The sequence below is a fragment of the Stegostoma tigrinum genome, chromosome 2 (assembly GCF_030684315.1).
Source record: "Stegostoma tigrinum isolate sSteTig4 chromosome 2, sSteTig4.hap1, whole genome shotgun sequence".
Lineage (NCBI taxonomy): Eukaryota > Metazoa > Chordata > Chondrichthyes > Orectolobiformes > Stegostomatidae > Stegostoma > Stegostoma tigrinum.
This window is the reverse complement of record NC_081355.1, coordinates 90012458-90018467: the sequence shown is the minus strand read 5'-3', so window position 1 is coordinate 90018467 and position 6010 is coordinate 90012458.

Genomic DNA, 6010 nt, shown 5'->3' with positions numbered 1-6010 from the left:
CGTGCATTCGTGCTTTTCTCAGTTTGTAATTTGTTACCAAGTATAAACAGTGATGTACATTAAAAGCATTATTTTTTGTAACGCTAGTGAGCAAAATGAGTGGAACGGCGGTGCTTCAGTACAATGAGGACCGTGCGGTGTGGTATTCAAATCAAACCAGTTTGACTAGTTCCTAGTTAACAATTACAATAGCTAGACCAGAAGAGAGTTAGAAAATAAGATTTTAGCAAAGATTTAGCAAAGAGTTTGAAAATAAGATTTAAAAAGGACATAAATGGGATATATTGAAAAGTTATTTCAACCTAGATTTCTGTATGTATACATTTCAGTAAACAGTATAATTTACAATAGTCACTTCATAAACTGTGATGGAGAAAGGTTGCAGTGGGTAACCTTAAATATTTTGTTAGGAGTATAAGCAAATTATGACTCACACATCAATGGGATTAACTCATGTTGTGCATAAGAAGTGAGTTCTGGAAGAACACTTTTCTGTTGGTGATTAAAGCTTAGTTAAGATAACGAACAAATTCTTATAGAAGAACATTACAACAATGCCCTCAAAGCTGCAATAACTACCTCCGCTCCAACCCCAACCTCACCATCAAACCCGCAGACAAGGGAGGCGCAGTGGTAGTATGGCGCACTGACCTCTAAATCGCCGAGGCCAAACGCCAACTCTCCGACACCTCCTCCTACCGTCCCCTTGATCAGGACCCCACCCCCGAGCACCAAACCATCATCTCCAACACCATTCATGACGGCATGACCTCAGGGGATCTCCCACCCACAGCCTCCAACCTCATTATTCCCCAACCCTGCACGGCCTGTTTCTATCTCCTTCCCAAAATCCACAAACCTGCCTGCCCCAGTCGACCCATTGTCTCAGCCTGTTCCTGCCCCACCGAACTCATCTCCACCTATCTGGACACCATTTTCTCCCCTTTGGTCCAGGAACTCCCTACGTACGTCCGTGACACCACCCACGCCCTCCACCTCTTCCAGAACCTCCAATTCCCTGGCCCCCAACACCTCATTTTCATCATGGACGTCCAGTCCCTATACACCCGTATTCCACATGCAGATGGCCTCAAGGCCCTCTGATTCTTCCTGTCCCGCAGGCCCGACCAGTCCCCCTCCACCGACACTCTCATCCGCCTAGCTGAACTCGTCCTCACCCTCAACAACTTCTCTTTTGATTCCTCCCACTTCCTACAAAGGGGGTGGCCATGGGCACCCGCATGGGCCCCATATATGCCTGCCTCTTTGTAGGTTACGTGGAACAGTTCCTCTTCCTCGCCTACACAGGCCCCAAACCCCACCTCTTCCTCCGTTACATTGATGACTGTATTGGTGCCGCCTCTTGCTCCCCAGAAGAGCTCAAACAGTTCATCCACTTCACCAACATCTTCCACCCCAACCTTCAGTTCACCTGGGCCATCTCCAGCACATCCCTCACCTTCCTGGACCTCTCAGTCTCCATCTCAGGCAACCAGCTTGTAACCGATGCCCATTTCAAGTCCACCGACTCCCACAGCTACCTAGAATACACCTCCTCCCACCCACCCTCCTGCAAAAATTCCATCCCCTATTCCTCCGCCTCCGCCGCATCCGCTCCCACGGTGAGGCATTCCACTCCCGGACATCCCAGATGTCCAAGTTCTTCAAGGACCGCAGCTTTCCCCCCACAGTGGTCGAGAACGCCCTTGACCGCGTCTCCCGCAACACAACCCTCACACCCCGCCCCCGCCACAACCGCCCAAAGATGATCCCCCTCATTCTCACACACCACCCCACCAACCTCCGGATACAACGCATCATCCTCCGACACTTCCGCCATCTACAATCCGACCCCACCACTCAAGCCATTTCTCCATCCCCACCCTTGTCTGCTTTCCAGAGAGACCACTCTCTCTGTGACTCCCTTGTTCGCTCCACACTGCCCTCCAACCCCACCACACCCAGCACCTTCCCCTGCAACCGCAGGAAATGCTACACTTGCCCCCACACCTCCTCCCTCACCCCACCCCAGGCCCCAAGATAACTTTCCATATTAAGCAGAGGTTCACCTGCACATCTGCCAATGTGGTATACTATATCCATTGTACCCGGTGTGGCTTCCTCTACATTGTGGAAACCAAGCGGAGGCTTGGGGACCGCTCTGCAGAACACCTCCGCTCGGTTCGCAATAAACAACTGCACCTCCCAGTCGCGAACCATTTCAACTCCCCCTCCCATTTTTTAGATGACAAGTCCATCATGGGCCTCCTGCAGTGCCACAATGATGCCACCCGAAGGTTGCAGGAACAGCAACTCATATTCTGCTTGGGAACCCTGCAGCCCAATGGTATCAATGTGGACTTCACCAGCTTCAAAATCTCCCCTTCCCCCAACGCATCCCAAAACCAGCCCAGTTCGTCCCCTCCCACCGCACTACACAACCAACCCAGCTCTTCTCCTCCACCCACTGCATCCCAAAACCAGCCCAGCCTGTCTCTGCCTCCCTAACCTGTTCTTCCTCTCACCCATCCCTTCCTCCCACCCCAAGCCGCACCTCAATTTCCTACCTACTAATCTCATGCCACCTCCTTGACCTGTCCGTCTTTCCTGGACTGACCTATCCCCTCCCTACCTATACTCTCCTCTCCACCTATCTTCTTTTCTCTGCATCTTCGGTCCGCCTCCCCCTCTCTCCCTATTTATTCCAGAATCTTCACCCCATCCCCCTCTCTGAAGAAGGGTCTAGGCCCGAAACGTCAGCTTTTGTGCTCCTGAGATGTTGCTTGGCCTGCTGTGTTCATCCAGCTTCACACTTTATTATCTTGGATTCTCCAGCATCTGCAGTTCCCATTATCTCATAACTACAGACAACTTGGTAATGCTGAAATACGGACATAGTCCTGTATGCAAGATGTGGGGAGTACCAGGAGTCAACGTCGCTGCTGCTGGCTCTACTTCCACAAAATAGATCAATAACTAATTAATTATCATAGATCGTAGAATCTCTAGTGCGGAAACAGGCCCTTTGGCCCAATGAGTCCATACTGACCCTCAGAGCACCCTACCCAGACCCATCCCCCTATAACCCACGGAATCTACACATCCCTGAACGTCATGGGCAATTTAGCATGGTCAATCCACCTAGCCTGCACATCTTTGGACTGTGGGAGGAAACTGGAGCACCCGGAGGAAACGCACAGATGATGTGAATGTACAAACTCCACACAGACAGCTGCCCAAAGGTGGGATCAAACCCAGGTCCCTGGTGCTGTGAGGCAGCAGTGCTAACCACTGAACCACTATGCCACCCATAATTAAATCTGAATGTGATTTTGTTAGGAAAGATCTTGTGGGACAAGTTCAAAGTAGGGCACTCAGCTGAGAGGTTAAAATTTGAAATCAAAACAGAAGCCTTCGCAGATTACACCTTGTTTGAAAAGAAAGAAAAAATATCTCACCTCAATTTATGAGGTGAATATTATTCTTGCAGAAATTGTGCATTTTCTGTTTTCAATCCTATCTTGGAATAGTGATTTTTAATCATTTGGTGCACATCAAAACTGGTACAATTTTCAGATAATCTTTCTACACTCCAAGTGACTACACTTCACCGGGCAGTTCTTTAGCTGCAAAGCACTTGAAGACATCCACAGGTCTTACAACAAATCTTAAATCATTTACACTAACCTAACAGTGTTACAATCATTAACTTTTCAGCATGACGTGAACTTTCTTATTCTGTAAGAGTGTTATGTAACTGCTCACATATGACTGCACGTGACCTTATATTTTTCTACTAACATGTTGTTGGTTGTCATCCATACCAAAAATCAGCAGGAAAAGAAAGCAAATAAAACTTAAATAGAAAATAAAAACAAATTATCCAACTCAGAAAATTACTGCAATATACTTACATTTAGGTATGATCATGATTGATGTCATTTGAACCACTTAGACAAGCAGCTTGCTGCTGCTCTCACGCCTCCAAAGAGAGTTCGGAATATAAAAGCAGAATTTATCATTTAAAGCTCAATACTGCTCATCTCTTCACCACACTGTTGAAATCTTGCCTTGCGGCAATCTGTACTAAATGAAGTGCCAAACTGTGTTGGCAATAGAAAGCAGTGACAAACTGTTTTGTTGGCTTTATCCATCAAGACATCCTATGGAAACTATACTCCTAGTTTATTAAGAAACATGTTTGGTGTTTTCTTAGTTCTGATGCTAGGAGCACATCTAGTGACATTCATTTTACTTTCCAAAACGTTCCCAAGGTATAAAAGTGGAATAGGCATACAATTATATTGAAATGCATTAGTTGTGCAACTTTTACACATGAAAAAATTGCAAGCATTTGTACTTTTTCAACAGTTTATTTGCGGATTTATTATTCATAAGTGCTGCAAACAGATCACTAGAGCAAGTCGCATAAATAGTGGGTTCAGAAATATAATGCTTCTTACTGGGGTTCATCTGTAGGGAAAGGGAAAGAAAAGCGTTTTTAAAATAATCTTTATAATAAAGACTACAACAAGCTGATCAGAATAAAACACTCGAGCGTTATACTCACCACAAAAATCTACAGCAGTTTTATACACACACGTGTGCAGTTTTTAGCCTGATGTAGAGCACATTTTGTAAAGAGATTATTTCTCCTTTAGGCCGTTCAGTGGGGAAAATACCATTCTTTTAATGTGGGGTGGATTTTTTTAAAATCAGGAGTAAAGTTTGTATAATGTAAACATTTATGTAAAATTGTAATTCCCAGAATAAAGGTCTAAACTCTGTTTTTGGAACGAAGGCCGGAACTAACCTCGTGCAGACTGCGTGCCTGCGTCATCAGACGTCTCCTGATTTTGAACACGCTCCTTTACGTAATCCGCGCGTGTGCGTAATAGGAACGTTCCCTTCCGTCTGCCTATTTATAAAGTGGAACAAGGGTTCACCACCTCCCTCCCTCCGGATCACTCATTCACCTGCCAATAGCCTCAGGCGCTGCGGTAAAGCTGCCAAACCGCGACGCTTCCTGAATAACACTCCCCACGAATTGGTCAACCGCTTAATGTAATAATGGAATTAAAACACAAACACTTTTTTTTCCAAACAAAAAATTTCACTTCAAAACAAAAAGCGGAACATCCCATGAAGCAACATCTAGAACGTAGTAAATCTCCACAGCATTTGAAAAAAATACGTAAGGCGTTAGTGCGTAATAAATTTGTGAAAGCAAAGGCGTTTTGGCAAAGTTACAAGAATGTGTCTATTGTTCAAATAATTAAATGGGTGGAATCTAAAACTTTAACATTCAATAAATTCCCCAATGTAAGATTTATTCCAACTTCCGTTTTCCAATTGCTTTCAAAAATAGGTGCATAGGTTTCCCAGCATTGAGACCAAGCTAATTATGTTTCAATAGTAGATATACTTCTGTAATAAAATGATAAAAACTGAACGAAGCATAATAACAAAAAGGGACGCGATAAATAAACATCAAACTGTACTACCGTTTAAATCCAAACACTCACATTTCCAAGTATTGTACGAGAATTCGGTTATCATAATGAAATTAACATAATCATTATTCCACTAGTCGCTGCAATCTGTAATTAGGTTACGTTAAAAAAAGTATTTCTGAACATTAACAAAACGAGATTGCTACGACTAAAAATACCTATCAACAACTATATTTGGTTTCACTGGATCACAAAATAGTTCCTAAAATAAACGGTACGCCCCAGAAATGAATGAGATCTGTGTTATCTCAATCGATGGATTGGCCCAGAGTTGCTAAATTTAGCTCCTGCTTGCGTCAATGACGTGCGTCAGCGGGGCGCTCTCACGCGCACAAGTTCCAGACCGCCCCCTCCCCGGCCGCGCCTAACTTCCCGCGTTCCTATTGGTCCACAATCACGGGGAGAGGGACCGAGGGGTGTGGTCGTGACGATCGCAGAGGGGAAGGGGCGTGGTGTTCCATCGCCAATGGCGCGAGACGATTGGGCGTCCAGATGCA